Source organism: Esox lucius, chromosome 22 (genome assembly GCF_011004845.1).
Source record: "Esox lucius isolate fEsoLuc1 chromosome 22, fEsoLuc1.pri, whole genome shotgun sequence".
Classification (NCBI taxonomy): Eukaryota; Metazoa; Chordata; class Actinopteri; order Esociformes; family Esocidae; genus Esox; species Esox lucius.
In genome coordinates this window covers 7634637-7653712 of record NC_047590.1, presented here as the reverse complement: position 1 = coordinate 7653712, position 19076 = coordinate 7634637, and the positions used below count along the sequence as shown (strand labels likewise).

At 41.2% G+C, this 19076-nt stretch overlaps 1 long non-coding RNA gene across 1 annotated transcript; it reads left to right on the top strand.

The window, feature by feature from the left end:
* Positions 1 to 5740: 5740 nt before the first annotated feature.
* Positions 5741 to 18848, top strand: LOC117593713. The gene is made up of 3 exons (XR_004575108.1): positions 5741 to 5923; positions 14142 to 14269; positions 18593 to 18848. It is a non-coding gene; the product is annotated as an uncharacterized LOC117593713 (long non-coding RNA).
* Positions 18849 to 19076: the final 228 nt, after the last annotated feature.

Sequence of the window (19076 nt, the reverse complement as noted above, 5' to 3'; positions counted from 1 at the left end):
TAGCCCTAATGAGTGTGGACAAAATACAATTGATGTGTTGTGGCATAGCTTAACGCAAGTAAAAAAATAATTATTCTGTGAGTTAAACTAAATGCAAATTGTATTTGACAGACATACATGGCAATAGAATTATAATAAAGTTCACATTGATTACATAATAATAAAATATATTTAGCATTTATTTTAGCATTTAGACTAGTGTACTATTTACTTCAGCCTAAGATAAGATTTGTGGTTGAAATGAATTTTCCCACCGTCAGCTGTTCTGTAAATCTGGCATCATTACGGAAGCTCATTTGGGAACATATTTCCTTGGAATTGCATAATTGTAGCAATGTCTGTAGTTACAGGATGTCTATTAGCCTTAATGAGGAATTTAATGGCTTCTGCACACCTGCATGGGATGACCCACTGTGTTACACGCCACTATCCACTATATTACACGCCAGTGTTGACCGCTGCCCTTAGTGTGGGAAATATATTGCATAGCTAATAGAATAGTCTTTTTCGCCTGATCAATTATCTCATCAATCATGTTTGTAAAATCCAGAATTCTGTCCATGTAGTTGCATTTCAACATTCAATAAAATAGCTGTAAATAAAAAAAAACACAGTGCTCACAAATCCCAGATACCCGTTGAAGTTAAGAATTACAATCCATTCCCTGGCTCAACATGAATCCACTGCTGCTGCTGATATTGTTGGCCCGGTGGGAAATACCACTCCATACCAGAGTGGAGAATGCTCACACTTTATAATGGGTTAGGTATTGCAGTTGGTAACACGTTGTTCGCCAAAGCGTCTTAGAAATGTGCTGTGTCCTTGAAGAGTGGTGTGTTAAGGCAAGTCAAGGTCAGGGCCATGTAAGGAGCTCACCACAAATGATGTTCCCAATAAAACATCAAACGAGACTATCCGTCTGCCTCCGCTGAAATTCAATAAGGACTTCATCCACTTTGCCTTCTGTTTTGAAGATGTTGAATTTGATTATGGATCAAATCCATTCTAGATTATAATTCGCCCCACCCAACAGAGGCTTCTTCCTTTAAAGATTGTTTTGAGCAGTTGTTTGCACAGCAGATCGCCATAAATGTGTTGTAGAAGGATCGCCCTGGAAAAGAAAACAATAATGAAGTAAGAAGGAAATAATTATTGTTGATATTTCAATTCCTCTTTGCCTAACCACAGTGAATTAATTCTGTAATACCTAACCTTGTACAAATGCCTTGTTTTGATATTTTCAGTGAGTTTAAGTTTAGAAAACTATAAGAAGGAATACGTGGGGCTCTCTGAAACATTAAGCAGCATTGGCCAAATTCTATATACCGTATATGACGTTGGGCAGAACCGTACCTAAAAACTACTCAGGGTAATAGTCTCTGGTTAACAAAGCCAGATTAGGGCATTGTATGAATTACACAGGCCCAAAAAAATATTGTACTCTGTATCATTTTCCATGACCTGGACATTCAAACCAACCGGCATCTGAAATGTTTTCAGCCCAGAAGACGGACAACGTCCTGATAATGTCTCTCATGCTCTCCAAGACTCCTTCAGGTGATAATGACGCTTGCTTTGAGGTAAAAAAAAAAAAAAGTGAGCGATATCTCTATCTGCTGTCACCCTCCCTGTCCGCTTGGCTGATTGGATACCTCCCGGCGTAACGACACTCCATACTGTGTTTATTTTCCTTATTCTATATATTCTAAGATCCTAATCATGTTTCAATATGTCAATATGTCTCCAGGAGAAGCGTGATGAATGTGTTGTTCACTCAGATATGAGGTGATTTAAGGGTATTTTTAGCTGGTAAAGTAGTTGGAACCACAGAAAGGATATACTATACAAGCTGAAGCAACAGCAGCCCCTGGAGGTAGCTGACTCCTGGAACTGAAATACCCCCCCTAATTTTCTAGTCATTCTTTCTTCTCACTTTTGAAGTCCACTTTTCTCTTTAAAATGTACTTTTCCCATCTCTGCCCCCCCCCCCCCCCCTGTCACTCTCTCACAGGGTCCAGTTTGTAAATCAAATAAAAACAATGTCATTGTGGATGCCGGGTGTGACTGACATAAATGTGATATTACAAGACATTTGAATATTGCCTTCATGTCAACAGTAGAAAATGTAGTGCGTGTTCTGGTTGATGTCCTCAGGTTTTGTTGTGCGTGAGTTCAGTTTTCCAAAAGCCCAAAAAAACAAATAAAAGTTCTCCCTACTGGGTATTCTTGTTGTCCGGGATTGTGAGCGTCAATTAATGGTTGGGAATTATTGGAAGTGACTGGCTGACATGATGCCCTGTCTTCTCCGCTCTCTCCAGTCCAGCCTGTCTGTTTTCCCACCCCGTCCCCATTGGGGACTTTGGAGTCCTCTTTCTCTCGTCCGTGTCTCCGCTGCCAGCAACAAGAGCAGAAGAAGCTCACAGACATGCACAAATCACCCGCATACATGGGCATGAGCACATATCTCGCAAAGAGACATGGTGAGACGCAACAAAAACCAACATGTTGACAAGCACACTTAACAACACCAACATTCTGCGACATTCTGCTACGAACTTGAGTGTCGTACGGACGCGACCCGAATCCATGTAAAATCTTTTTGTCTTTTGTTCTGTGTCGGGCCTGGTGTTAGTAAGGATAAAAATACACTGGGGGAAAAAAATACACTGTGTGGATTGGCAGCATTGACAGGGAATGTCCTGTTAATTTGTTAGGGGTGTGAGGAGAGCCCAGGAAATGTCAATCTACTTTCCAGGCTCTGAACTCCCTGGCAAGCTGATATTCAAATATCTTCAGTCCTAATGTAAACTGTGCCATGGTAGTTCCCTGATCTCTCAGCCCGGAGAAGCTGTCCATTGGAAGAGCTGGGCAAGTGACAATTCACCCTTATTTGGGGATTCAGACTGCCCGGCGGACCGTGAAATGAGTTCATTTCATCAGACCAAACAGCAAATGACTGAAATGACTGGTGCTGCAATAATATCACACTCTGTCATAATCATTTATACTTTCAAAAAGAAAAGAAAAAAGTAATTTCCACACTATTGTTTCTGTTGATTAAGGAGCCTGGCAGAAACTTTGGGGGTTCTACAAATTTCCACAGGGGGAGCCTTGAGGAATACCTCTGAAAAGAGGATTCACGGAACTTCTGTGAAAATACAGGGCCTTCGCAAATTGCTCCGACTCCTTCACTTCCTTCAAATTTTATGTTACGGACCCAATTTGTTATTGCCCCCCATAAAAGTACACACAATACACCACATTAAAAAAACACATTCCTAGAAATGTGTTCAAATGTATTAAAAGGAAAAGGGAAATATCTTGCTGTACCCATTACATTCCAAGTTCAGCTTAAATGCATCCTTGAGATGTCTGTAGAACAGAGACCCCAGGGCAATACCAGTGGAGTCGTCTTACTTTGATATTTTGTATTTTTTGTATTTAAATTCATTATTATTTGTGTGAGACTATCACCATCTTGTTAAGAAAGATCATTGGATCAATTTTCACATCTTTGAAATTAATATTTTTTAAGTTAAAGATTAACTTTCACAGAGTTATAACAGTCTGATTACATTGCTTTAAGCGTAATAAACAGCCAATCACTGCCCAGCAATGACAACTGGCAACCTGCTGTCCCTATATAAAATTTAACTGGACAAAAAAACCTGTTTTGTTACTTTTGTCATATACTATCATACTGGGTCAGATATAACACAGATCTTGGATTGTTGTGATAATATCTGAAATACTGACCAGATAAAAAATTATATTATAGGATGAAAATGTCCTGATGTTATATCCTATAATTTACATTTGCTATGCTTTGTATTTGGTTCAGGACGGTTTAATTCAGCATTCATCTGTCTTCTCTGAGTCTGCCTCTCCTCGTCTGGTTTGAGCTCAACATTGTGAACTTACAAAACGTTTTTTGGGGCTATTTTTTACATTAAGCTCCAGACAAAGGGCGAAATGTTTGGGTAGCCCATAATATAACAATTTCACAGGGGATAAGCGTTCAGAGGCATTTTCATTACAAGGCGTAGTAATTCAGCTTAGACAGTATAGGTTTGTTGTAAAACAATTGGAAAGATAGCATTCTCAATCACAATGGATAGCCTTTGAAATACCACTGACTTTATGTATGTTGGTGAAGAAAAATTACTTTCAGAAGCTCCGCAGCTTAGAAGGGCAAGTTAGCATAATTATTATATCAGACATTCTACATTCGCATACCTGTTGCACATTTTTAGAGGCATATTTCTGGCAAAGGTTATATAAAAATAGCAAAATGCTAGGGCTGGCCTTTAGGAACTGGGCAAGAAGGGCCTTTGTCAGAAAGGTGACCAAGAACCCAAGGGCCACTCTAACAGAGCTTCAGAGTTTCTCTGCAGGGATTGGAGAACCTTCCAGAAGGACAACCATCTCTCCAGTACTCCATTAATCAAGACTCCATGGAAGAGTGAGGGAAGCCAACCCTGTGTAAAAGGACCCTGAAAACATGAGGGAAAATATTATCTAGTCTGAAAATAAAACTATTAGGGATTAATGCCAAGTGCTACGTCTGGCAAAAACAAGGTACTGCTCAGATCGACGACACTCCCCATCCAATATCAGAGAGCTTGACAGGATTTACTAGGAAGAATGGGAGAAACCACCTACATCTAGGTGTGTAAAGCTAGTAAATGCATACCCAAGAACACTCCAATCTGTCAAAGGAGAATGTACGAATGAGGCAACTTGATTGCTAGGTTTAACTGTTTATTTTAAAGGGTTAATAACCAAAGGTGCAAATATGAACCAGTGACAAGCAATGGTGCCTTGAGGAATCCCATGGAAATGATGAGGACCAAAGGTTCCTTAAGTCAGTTATTATAAGACAACTGCCTACCCTACAGTCAGATCAGATGTAAACTGAGTTTGCTGGTAGGACCAAGCATTCAAAACCTTGGTTGTAACTTAGGAGCACAATAACAACAATAACAATGTATTAATTTCACCCGAATATCTGTAATATTCATAGGATTGACATTGATGCTGTACATGACTTTGAATCTCTTTTCATATCTCTTTTCATATCTCTTTGATTTTCTTCCTAATCAATCACTATCAGACACCACTCCATCGAAATCTGGTTCCATCGTCCAGTCACTTTATCTACATAAAAAAAAAAAAAGCGATGGTTTTCCCATCACAAGGGTTTATCATTTCACAGGCAGCTCCAGACCCATCGTCATCATCATAAATCCGTGGATAAATGCTCACTTGTTCCCATACGCCAACAAAGGACTCATCCATCCATAATGGGACAGGAGCAGATGATCAGGCAGTAGGAGTGAAAGATAGCAGAGCTGCTTATACCTCTCACTCCAGATCTCAAATATTGATTGGCTTTTGAGACTCACACACATGACTCAGTGAATGCTGATCAGTGTCAGAATAATCCAGCTTTCTCTTTGAACGTGGAGAACATGTCTTTCACGCACAGAATACATAAACATAAAAGGTACTGTAGAAATCCCACGCCATGCATGCCTTGAGAAGCATTAGTTCCGGTGCTTCGGACAAATCATGATTTCGCAACAGGTGTTACTTAGCATCTTTCAAATTTCAGAAGGGGTGTGGTTATACATGGTCTATAGAGTAACTTCCCAAGCATTATATATCTCTTAATAGGAGTAGGTCAAGAATTCAATTGAGCATCGGATAAGTTCCGTGAGACTGCTGTCTGTAGGCCTGATTGTGGTATTGTCTGCCGAACAAAAAGAGCAAACGTTTCTCTCCCTTCCTACTCGTTGGAGATGCGGACTGCCTCGTAGGCAACCGGCGTTTGATCCTCACCAAGGACAAACAATTGGGCATTAGGATTTGTTCCGGACAGACCAAAACTTTGCTGACAACAAGCTTCGGTAGCTACATTATAGTAAGCCCAAAGTAAAACTGTTTACGGTTATATTGTGAATGACGTACTGCTTCGACGACGAACGTATTGCTCTTGATTTACATAGCGTAGTTCACATGGCATAGTGGTTAGCCATTCAGCTGTCAGCTGTTCTCATTATAAGTACTGTATAGCTATTAGCTAGCCTTTTACAGGGATCTCTTTCTAATTTAACGCATTGAATGTAGTGTAGCGACCCTGTTGTTGGTTTGGATGTCAGCTAATTATGTAGGGAACTAGTTTTGAGAACCGTGGAGTATTGACTAATTGGTTTGACAATGCTTAAGTAAACAGATACCACATCTATACGCACGTATAGTGTGCAACCACATAGCTGTTTAAATAGCTATCTAGCCAGGAACAACAACATTCATCCCTTACAGTCGTGGGCCAGCAGAACTAGGCTTGCCATGTTCCTTGTCTTGTTTTCTTTTATGTTTTTATTGCCAGGAGTGTACACATTTAGAGAAAAGAGATTTCGAGAATTAACTAGAAATTATGTTGAGAATAAGGTCTAAATGTAATTCATAAATTAAAAAATAGATATATTTAGAGAATAAACTCAATTATTAGGGTTTCTGGGGTATAACTGCCCAAACCATATTGAATTAGTTACTTTTGGTTGAATTAGTACTTTTTTTCTGATGGTTTAAGACCTTTTGTTGCAAGTCCCATTGAGATCACGTTCTGTAACGTAGAATCTCAAAATGTTCTGTCATCGTTTCTGATTACATTTGATTGCATTTACGATTTATAAGCTGATCAGTGAAGAATCAGGGGAAGCAACAATGAAAACAGAAGGGGGAGGTTGTGGTTGTGTTCGATCTCAGCTCAAAATTGAAAATACAATCCTACACAGCATCAAAAACAGTGTGGAGAAACACATCTACATGCTCTGTGTTCACATTATATACACACTAGTATAGAATTGTTTTTAGTGAACACTGTCTTCAGTTGCAGCCTCTCCTCACCCTGTCCTTAGTATATCAATGAGCCGAGCAGCAGGCTCAATGAGACTCAGAGGAGGGCTAGCCTAGTGTAGGGCTCTGCAAGCAGTAAATTGACAATCTCACTTCTCTCAGAAATGTCAGACATAAGTTATTAGCCTGGCATGCAGCCATTTTCTATAAATAGAAGATGGCACATTTTCATAGGCGCATTATCATTTGCCCACAGATGAGCAGAGAAGGCAAAGAGAGAACCCAAACCCTGTGAAAGAAACAGTCCGTTAAGTGTGAGAAATAAAACTGCATTTGTTTTTTATCATTAAATGAGAGGGAGGAAATGAAAAAGGTTCAGTGATATTATACAGTTCCCTACATTTCTCAGTTATACATTGATGATTGTTTTGCGCTAAGAAAGTTAACAATAGACATAGGGTTTGCATCACAAATCAGTGTCGGTGATATGACAGCCGCATACTGAATACTCAGTCATTCCTTTCATTTAGCATCACCGTTGATGCTAATGCTTGACCGCAAACAAAAACAATCCTCTAAAGGATGAATATAATAATTTTGTGTTAGCATATTAATTTCACTGTTTGTTAAAGCAGGTAATTCAGTTGAGAAAAAGGCATACCAATGAAATGGAGACAGTACAACACACAGAAGCACATATGGCACATTTACATTCCACCATTGGGCAGACAATCGCAGTGCGTACAAGAGGCCCATAATAAATGATATACAAGTCTCCTTTGGTGGTCACCTTTAGGGGAACCGTAAATAAGCTGGTACCACAGAGGCTGGCATAATTTATGTAGCTTGGGCCATTTAACCAGAGTTTAAAGGTCACAGGGTTGAAGGGGGCTTGGTAACAGAGCGTAAGGCAGTGTGGTAAATTACTTCTAATTTGTTGAGGAGCTTTTCAGCGGCAAGCCTGTACCCTGTGTTGCCATAGTCAAGGATCAATATCACCTTTAATTATCGCTAAGTAGATTTTTGTGTGGTGGTGCTGGCGCTGGAAGACAACTTGAAGGGGCAGAATGAATCATTTCTAAACACAAAATGTACACAGAGTGTGTTGCGTGGATTTATAGTCGATGTACACATTTACAGTTTCAGTACTGAACATTTTTTACGCAAGCGAAACGATCAGTGTGAGAAAAATATAGTACAATATAGAACAGCCATTTGTTAACAGTTAACAGTTGGAGGTGTGTTTATGTGGTGAGAGTAGTTTTATTGGTCTCTATGGGACAGATGGTCACGGAACAGGCAAAGAAACTGGTCAGGTGGCGGATCGTGACGGAGGATGTGATGACGGGACTCTACAGTTGATGTGGAAATATCCAGTGTCTCTGTTTAGTTCCAGGGTCTTTTGTTAAATGCATTGTTAGAGGTACAGTCGTGCGCAGTGAGTAGGGAATCAAGCGGTGAGGGGACAAAGATTTTTAAATGCGCGCACACATCACTGTGTTACGTCCTGTTGACCAGAAAGTCAATGATTCGCTGACAGATTGAGTCGGAACCATTCGGCCGGGAGGGTTTGTGTAGTAGAAGAGGAATGACGGTCTTTACTGCAGAGCTTAAGTCCGCAGACTGTATCCAGGGGTACGTGTTTGGGTTGTCGAGGTGTTGGAAGATGTTGTGGAGGCCCATGTTGATAGCGTGGTGTCCTGGTGATTGAGGGGCCTTGGTTTATACATCAGAACTGTTTAGGTGTGTTTATTGGTGCAGGGTCCACTACAGCAGAGGGCTTGTAGTTTGTCATCAGGGAACGCTATTCCATACAACCTAGCGTTCAATCGTCAAAAACTGCTTTTGCTGCCTAAAAGAAGGGTCTTCACCTGCTTCTAGGGTTACGTCTCTGGCAGAGCAGAGCCTCGTGCGCTTTGTCTTTGCCACAGCGGAAATTCATGAGCTCAACAGTTGATTGTTGCAGTGTTACCCAAATGTTCTTTCAATACCCTCACACACAGATTGATGTGGGACATGACGTCACGTATATATTGGCGTTATTTCCATATAATATGTACGATTCTGTGCTGTCAAGGCCTTCGTGATGCTCCCCAGTTGTCTGGTCAGTTCATTTCCTCACTACACGTTTCACAGAGTTCACAGTTTTAAGTTTCAGTCTGTAGCAAGGGATGTGTTGAAGCATTAACATCAGAGTCGCGCGCCTAGAGAGACAGTCCAACAATTACTTCTAGTGATTTATGAGCTTAGACAGATATTATATCTTCGTCGTTATTCCCCTTTAAGGCCTGTTTGAGAAGAAAAGAGAAGGAAAAAGCTAACTGGCTTGTAGCTGACAAACACTAAATGCACTAGACTAAGCTGATTAAGCCAATACCAATTACACTGGGAATTTCCCAAATACTTCTGATTGTCTAGTGAAGGATGGATAATACACAGTAGCGCATGTTGTGTGCGAACGTGTGTGAACAGGGTCCAACTGGTTCTGGACTTGGGGAACTGATCCCGTCAGACGTGGGGTAGCGTAAGGCGCTTGGCTATTACACTATTTCATATCTTTTCAGCCGTCTGAAGGGGAAAGAGGCACTGACATGCCACTCCACCAAACCGTCCGGCTGCGTGTGAATGACGTTAATTCCTTAGTGATGTGGACACCGAGGAACTTAAAGCTGTCCGTCCAATCCGCTTCAGGCCCGGTCGATGTGGACGGGGGCCATGCTGGCTCCGTCTCCTGTTGCCCGCGATGGGTTCCTGAGTCTCGCGGACACGGGAGGAAGACCGTGGCGGTCGTGGCGGCCGGGGAGTGGCGGTCGTGTCGTTGCCTGTCCTCACCACCTAGGGGACGCTCCGTCAGGAGGTATAGAGGATATACATAGAAGGATTCAGTCGCAGAGGGAGGTGTTCTGTCCCAGGGTCCCAACCTTAGCGATGAGCTCTGAGGGCGCTACGGGTTCGATCGCGCGAGTACTGTCAATGAACCGCGTTCTCACACAGGTGGTCGCCTGGTCAAGGCGGGAGGGTGCCGTGTGCAGTGCAACAGAGATTCCATCATCTGTCGGTTCATCGGGGCGTCACTCGAATTCTAGAGGGTCCAGGGTGTCCGGGACCACGATGTTGCTGTGAGCTGTGTCCGGCCTTTCAAAGCATCTCAGGTCTACAGCAGCGAGTGCTACTGGACGCTAATCATTTTGGCAGGTTGCCTTGGTGTTCTTGGGCGCAGGGACTAGTGTTGTCTGCTTAAAACAAGTCGGTTTTACAGACTGGATAAGGGTGTGGTTGAAGACGTCTGACAAGACACGTCGTCGAGTTACACCGGTCTGTGCTATTTACCATAACAAGCCTTACAAATTATGTGTCTTGAAAATTATAATAATTCTGCGGGCGACAAGAAATGTAATTTGTATAATAATGAATGGATTGTTTTCATGGGATGTTAAGGGCAAATCAATTAAAGTGTAAATTACAGACTTAAGAAGCCTTGTTCAACATTAAATACACGTAATGTTAGCATTTTCTGCTGTGCAGGGAAAACCCTCAGCAGGCAGCAGGATTAAATACCGATACAGCATCTGTCCTTTATACTTCGGCCTTACAGATAATGCAAGACATCAGATTTCTATGGACCTGGCCCTACCTGGCCCATATATACACACACACACACAAACACATACGTATACTGTACACAGTATGTACAAGTTGTAGGGTACTATATGGGACACAGAGACAACTTTTAAGACTGTTGAGTGTTGCTGCATTTTCATGAGACACACAGCCTCACGGACTGAGGCCTTGTTTACATTATGAGAGAGAGAACAAAACACTAGATCGACTTCTCTCGGTTTGCATAACAATTTCCGTGGTGTATGAATTCACACGGCATGTTTGAGACATAACAGGTAGGATTTTGGCTGTTAACCACGGAAGAAATCAAGCAAAATGTGTGCGCACCTAACCTGATACAGTCCAGACAGAATTGTCCTCACATGTAAAACTCAGGTGGAGGGAACTCTGTCGAAAATGTTGCACACTTAGCCCTTACCCCCATTTCTGTCCTCTCTGTGGTCAGACTACATCCTAGAGTTTTAGTGTCCAAAGAAGATACATTCCATAGTGGTAAAGTGCCCTGTTGAGATGTGTCTGAGCCTCTCTCCTCCCTGGGGGGCTGTTTGGGGCATGTCCTTCAGGCCACATAGACTTTATCTGTCTCCCGCTTGGATCATGCTTGGAACAGTGTCATCTTGTAATTTAAACCGTGTAATAATGTAATCATTGATTTTACAATGTGAAGTAAATCCATTTGCCTTTATGATTAAGTTCTTAGGACTCGTTCTTGCCGTCAACTCATAGATTTATATTGCTTGGCTGCATATTCTGATTAATTCCTCAATACTTGGAGTCAGATTTATTTTTAATATAGTTTGTGTAGTTTTACACAGGTCTCAAATAGGTTAGTTTTTTTTTGTTTTAGATACTACTGCGAAGTGGTACTACTGTGAACTGGCTGGGTTGTTGTATCATTTAGACATGGCCTTTGTCTTGATATGATCAAATCCAGAAATTGCTCTTGCGTGTGACTTGAAAAAGTAAAAAAAGAAATGAAGATACATTTACTGCAGTCTGAAAGTTGAGCTCAGATCCTGAACAGATCCCTGAAAATGTCATAGCTCATCAGTGTGTGCAGACATGTACACTAAATTATTCTCCCTGAACCCTCATGGATGACACAGAGCAGGCCCGGGCCAGCTTTCGTCCTTGACTGTGTAACTCGTCAATGTGCATATAGCTATCTGTCACTCAATTGATGAGTGTCTGAAGCTCATTGGCTGAAACTCGAATTGCTGGAGGCCCAGCCCACGTGGGTCAAGTAAACAGTTCCTTTGAAATTATGGTTTTTGTGATTAATTGTGAAAAAACAGTCCTTCTGCTAATATATTATGCATATATTAACTACATATTAAACCAAGCAAGCCCAAAGCTGGATGTTTAAAACATATCTACAGTGAAACGTTTGGGGGGGGGGGATCAACCACTCAAAAAAACAATAAAAGAACATGAGGAAATAAAAGAGTCTTTGACAGCGAAAATTCAGTTCTCTCTCTCTGTTCTCTGTGCAACACTTTCTTGGAATGCGATCAGACGTCCGCTGTTCAAGACTTTTAAGTACACAGTTCATGGATTGTCAAAAATGCTCCACAAAACTGACTGAACGGCAATAAACATGGCTTAAACTAAGTCCAAGAGTCCTTATGTAGAATCAATCTTCAGTGCTACACACTAGCCTACTGCTCAGTATTGGAGCTATCGAATTCCCTAACCAATCCGTGATAGTAGGAACACACCTTAGACAAGGCGGATGTCGCCGATTGAGTCCTCGTAGCTCTCTCATCTTCGGGCAAACAAAACTACTTTGCAGTGTGGAGGTCTGCATCCAGATGTTTCAGGCCCCATGTCGCAGTGGAACAGCCCCTCAAAAAAAAAAGATGTTTCCCAAACGCCTTTAAATCGTGACAGTAACAATATTCGGCATGAATAAAAAGAATGTGTTCTTTGTACCAAATAATATCAATAATAAGCCTCTTCATTTTCTCCCTCGGTGGTTTCAAATGGGAGCTTAACTACAATGTGTAAGACTTTTTTTTATTTTACTGCGTTCCTTCGGAGTATTCCCCCCGTCCCGTCTCTAGTGTCATAACGAGTCCAGTGGGACCTGGATTAGAGTGAGAGACACAAAGATGTGAGAGACTCACTGTTTCTCTCTACTAGCCACCCACCCACCCACTCACCAGCCAACCAGTCAGTCAGTCAGTCAGTCGGTAAGCTGTAGCAGGGAGCAACCTTCCACTGCAATGAACACACAAGTACACACACACACACACACACAGAAATACCACAGACTCCATCATTTCATTTCCTGACTGACTCCGACTCCCAACCCAACAGACAGCTGAGAATCAATCTGAATTCTAAGTTTCTCTGCACTGAACCTGAAAATGTCGGCCATTATCCAGATTTACATTTTGTCCCCCTGCTAGAATAATGACAATAAATCATCTGGGTGTCACTGGCGTCGATAATTACAGTCTGAATTGCTGGCAAGGAGTTTGTCTTAAGAAAGCCTAGCGGGTCGTCACGGTAACAGCAGAGTAAGGAGAAAAAGATGACAGTGAGAAATGGGGTTGATTCAGAAACATGGTCGGACAGATATGAGATGCAAATCAAAAATAACTGGTCTTACGTACTATATATACTAACATCGTCTTTTCTCCCGCCACTTGCAGTGGCTTGGTTCAGCAAGGAACTAACAAGACATTTTCAGAGAGATATTAACCCCGATAAGCATGTGAATTTAGGTCTGAATCATTTAATACCTGTAGGATTGTGGAACAGAATCCCAGATAAGTATACAAAGAGAAGAACAGTTAACTCTGAAATGGAACATCGTTTTTTCTGAGTCTTGATAGGAAAACGTCATACGCTGTAGCTTCGTCTGTCTCCGGCAACATGACTGGGGGTGGTCTAACATGCACCCATACTGTACATAGTCATTAGTTTCAACAGTCATATTAATGTGTCACTTCTCGAGGACATGAGGCCTTCTGCTAAGTAAGGGCAGGCATGTATGTTTTTGATTCGTTGCAGTGGGCTTAAGGCGATGCTTAAAGTTTAAGGTAAAACAATAGAGTGTGCTGAGTGGAATGAGTAGAAGGTAAACAGTTGAAAGACTGTGTGTGAGTGCGTGTCTATCATGCTCAAGCTGTTAGACGCTTTAAAAACAACGTTAACTAGGAAAATATACCTTAGGGCAGTAGACAAACATGTAGCTGAACTGATAAAAAAAAAACAACTGGGAAGGCAGAGAAGCCAGAAGACTGCTTCAACAAACTCGTCCCTTGACACCGAAACCAGTAAAAAAGACTGTCCTTATCCCAACGAGCCAAAACCCGGACGAGTTTTACTCCACTGCCTATGAGAAGTTATACAAGGAAACACATCAGGCCAAATCGTGTTGCGTGAGTAAATAAAACAAATGTCTCCTTACTCCTTGAACAGCGCACTGTAGAGATCTCCTTTGGGTGCCATTTGGGGTTTAGCATGGGGTCATACTGTTCTGACCCGCTGAATGTCTGTCTACACGACTGCAGGTGAATTCGTGGTGGATGTTCTGACTGAACAATGAGCAGTGGCAACCGAGCTTCCGTCAGCATGTGCATTATGGATTGACAGGACAGTCTACCCACCGGGTCTACGGTGAATTGATTTATTTCCCCTTACTTTGCCAGGCTGACAGAACAAACTGTATTCCCCTTCACAGCAACGGTCTGGGGGAAGACTAACAGAGTGGATGGAGAGGGGATGAATGAGACAATGATGAATCAATAATTTGGCTTCCAACCAAATGCATTCCCAGGTAAGGAAAACTGGTTTAGAGACATACTAGAGGTGTATTTGAGTAAATTATGCATTGTTGTCTACTATTGATGTTTTGTTATGAAGTCCGACAAGCTCTTCACCTGTCAGCTCAGAAACTATAAAATACTATGGAATTGGCTTCTTCTCAGTGTTACAGCTCAGTTTGAGGTGGTGCCTAGAATATACATGCCTTAGATTAACTACAAGATTATGTTGTGACAGTGGGCACATTCTGGTTGGAAACCTCTAAAGAATGTAACACAATTGGTATTTCCCCAGGACCAATAACATAACGTGTTTTGCCAATGTACTTAGCTCAAAGAAACGGAAGCTTAATCCCTATGCAAGTTTTAAACAGGGATGTGTAATATAATGCACCATTTCAAGTGATTAATTCTCAGGGAAAGTACAGCCAAGGTCATGCCGTACTGGAGATCCTTTCCATTTAACATCAGGCTGCCTCTCTCTGTCTCCACCTCAGTGGATGTCTCCTCGTCCAGGTATCTGCCAGGCCCTGCTGGCTCATCAGACGAGGCAACATAAATCAGACCGACTCCATATTTTGTCAGACCTTGGTCCAGATTAACAGGTGCAACCAGGCAAGGAGATTCTCTTACCGAAACCCTCAAGAGAGAATAGATAGATTCGAAGGGAGATAGGGCACGCTGTTGAATACTAATTACTTAGCCTTCATGATCTATTTTAAATAACTAGCTTGGGAAATTGTTGGTGAAATGTAACACCACCTCACACAAAAGGTCTGGTTCAGCTCAATAGAATATCGCTTGAAATTTTGCTTGGTCTCTAATCCTCCAATAAATATGACAACATGCACTTAATATATGGCATCAAAAGAGGAGGTGGGAAAAAAAGTCCAGATTCTGACGTTTGACAGACACCCCCTCGCTTATCTGGCTTCTGTGAGGGCTGCCGTCACTCATTTCATCTTGGGTGCTCTGGGCGGACCAGAGGTTCTTCTGAATTGGTTACGTAAATGTCAACATCACCTCTCTCTTTCTATAGCCTCCAGAGAGGCTTAACCTCTTAGTCTGCTTCGACCTCGATTGAACCTGTCCACACCGGAAAACATTCTGTAATAACTTAGCATAGCGTGCGTTCGCCCATCTAGAAATAACTCTGGATTTGGTTAGATGATAATCTTTCTTTTAAAGCAAACACAGCTGAGTTGGTAAAGAGGATGTTTTTGTTATAGAAGCAAATCATGTCTGTTATCTCACCACAGAAACTCACTGTACAGGCCACTTATGTCAGTGCTTAATTATAGAGATGTGCTTTACTGTGTATACACAGTGCCAGTATTGAAGCCTCTGGATGTATTAACTGGTGAAATTCATTGTCTTTGTCAGAGACTGGGACCCCCTGACATCCAGAAGGGCCTTGGTAATGTTTGTATAGAAGGCTGTTTGGAAGAAAACCTCCATATTATCTTAACTCAAAAACAAACGTCAGTTATCAAACTCTCTCAAGAGGGTTTTTAGTCCTAGAGACACTGTGAGCTTACAAGAAGTAACGAAGAACTGCTATTGACTATCATGCTTCCCATAATATTATGACTTAGGATTCCGGTGCCCATAAGGCAATTTAAATGATAGACAGAAAACATTTAATTTTACATTTATTTTTACATTATTCGTATGTTTTTATTATTATCTGCAATACAGGGCTCAGCTGTGAACAGGACATGGGTCTCACCTTGATTTCTTTGTATAAATAAAGGAAATATAAAATAAAATTAAAAAAAATGATCAGTACATTTGGAAACCACTCAGATCATACTGCACATCTTACTGTACAATGCATTTTCCAACTATGGATATTAATTTGTGTTTAATGATATGTATTTAGATTTAAATGAAATACAGTAAGTTCATTAATCCAGTAATGGCAAAAACCCCAAATGCTCCAACACTATTGGATGAAGTCAGCTGGTAGCAATTGAGAGGGAGGGCCCTACAGGTGGTCTGGGCTTAAGAGCCAAACACAGCCAGAACCATGTGAAGAATGGGCTTACCGGCCGTATGAGTCCTGGCCCAGAGCAGACGGCCTCTCTCATTAGGAGTGCAGGGCAAGTCCCCGGCGCTGTCTTCTGGTGCTGTGTTCAGCAGGGTGCCCCTCAGAAGAGCCATCTGGACCGGGAACGCACGGAGACCAGAGCCCCTGCACACACTGATGTGTGTGATCACTGATGCCTTTTTAGTCAGCCTGGGATCACTGGGAATTCTTAACTTGCTCTTTCAAGTTTCAGGATGTTAGTCTAGGTCAGGCTAGATATCTGTTTTGGGGAAATGTGTGTGTGGGGGGGGGGGGGGTTACGAAACTCCCTTTGGAGGTGGACTGCCCCCCCCCACAGTGATGTTGTGAGACACTAAATGGGTTTAATGATGAGGATTCACGTCTTAATGTTACCACACTCACTATCACTCTTATTTACTTTCCGGGCATAAGAACTGCTTGAAAATGTAACACGTCAGATCCTGTAATTTTCCTCTCCTGTGTAACTTCCCCTACATAACCATAGTGTATAAGGCGAAGAACTGCACGATTCTGTCTGTTATCTTACATTACCTGATACAATACAGGTTTACAAAGCATCAGAACAACGTACTACACAACTAAGTGGTTTCTTAAGTCAATAAAGGACTTTTCCCCAAATGCTATTAGTAACATTTCAAAAGGATTTTTCGTGGTTTTAAATTCAAAAAGAAAATTATCCAATTGATTTACAGAGCAAATACAAAATCGGATGTCCATGATTAAATCACATTGGGAGCCACTTTCTTTTTGATCTAGAAGAACAGTCAGTGTGGGCCATTGATTTCATCTTTATCTGTGGTTTACAAAAGCTTTCTAATTGGGAGCCGTTTGTTGGCGGACAACTGAGATTATCCAGTAAATGCTCATCTGTTTAACTGACAAAAAGCACAGATGAGTAGAGCCTTAAACAAGCTGATGAGCATGTTAGACAATTAGCAAACACCGCACGTGCTGTGACCACCGACCAGAATTGATCCATTCTAATTTGGTTTCCGTTTGGTCTCAACCACACTGAGCCGTTGGAAAGCAAATTATATTGGATGAATTCTGGTCAGTGGTCACATACACACACATGATGCAACTGGGCCCGAAACACCAACAAATTTTGATATTCTCGGCTCAGGATAGTGTGATTTCATAATAATGTATCATAAACAGCTTGGTGTGTGTTTAAGGTAAAGACTTCTGTTTCGTTAGTTTGTTTTAATATGTCTGACTGTTATAAGGCATTCATACATTGTGTTATATAGAGATTCTGGAATGCAGTGTTTCATCAGATACAGTCCTGGAAAAGACACATTTCACAGAAACGTTTCCAAGTCTTGTCAGACCTGGTTTAACAGTCTAGCAGTACCCCATCGTGTTTTGTTACATATTCTGAAGGTACAGAGTCTAGATTTAAAGTTATCTTGGTGGTGACCAAACAAATTCATTCAGGTTTGCCACCTTTTCTTATATTGTCTTGTCACAAAAAAAGACGTTGAGACACAATAATCTTTTTTTGAGAAAAAGCACATAGTATAGAACTAAGAATGTAACGGCCTAAACTGTTATTGACGCACAAGTCATGAGAAATATAATTATTTGTATTTATACAGGGAGAATCAAACTGAGACCACAATCTCTTTTTCAGATGAGCAATACAAACATATACCAAATACACAAAATTAAACATATGCGAAATACCCAGAGCAATCATATTTAACCGTAAACCGTCACTTAACAGATGCTTGAACTCTGTTATAGGCACCAGAGCCTCCAACTTGAGGGTTTTCTGCAGAGCATTCCAAGAGTGGGGGGCGTAACAGTTATATATATATATTTTGCTTATTTCAGTACTAAGTCATTTTTTAGGAGAGACAGCCTTGAAATGTAATTCTCTTAGTTAATCTTTAATCATTGCTGTTGAAATAGTTTACGGTGCAAGGAAAGCTCCGTAAAAACAGAAACGGTGGAATCTATTTGTATTTGTGACATTGGTGAAGAACAACATTGTCTTATTTAAATCGGGGCTGTGTGACAGGTATCAATTCCAAAACAAGGCCTACATTTTCTTTTTTGCGGTAAGTCACGGAAAAATGCAGGCACCATCAGAATGTACTTCTAAGAGGTTTACTGTGATCATTTCAAAACAATTACTATAAAATAAACATGATGTTTTCTTTATTTTTTTTTAAGGAAGAAATCTTCCTTAATTTTCTAGCCTCCCACAGATCAGAAGTCAGTCAGTTAGTGATGGTCTCCTTGATGTCTGCTCTCCTCTCAGCCCACAGCCCCAGAACCGGTCGGCCAATCAGCCAACAGCTGCTCTCCTACTCACTAACACAGGTGGAACGAGGGTCCAGGCATTCCTAGAGTCTCCCCATCTGGAGAGTGAAGACAGAAGGGTCTCAACCCACCTAGGGGAGGGTAGTTACATAATGGAGGCATTAAAACATGTTTACAACATGCAGACATGTACTTAGATGGGTGACCCACAGTGTTTCAACAGTCCGAAAATGACAGAAGACTATAAAAAGAAAGGGCCATGGCGTCTTTTAAAATTAGTGTGAGTGTGAGATAGTGTTAAAACAGTCAATATTGGATTACATGAATAAACATGTATGTTTAACTACAGTATGTATGTATGTATAAGTATATGACTGTGAGTGTATGCATGTATTTAGTTATTTTTCATAGTATAGGATTTAATGTGTACAGTATGTATATTTATGAATCTTTCCTTTTTTTTATATCTTTCTTCTGGTTTG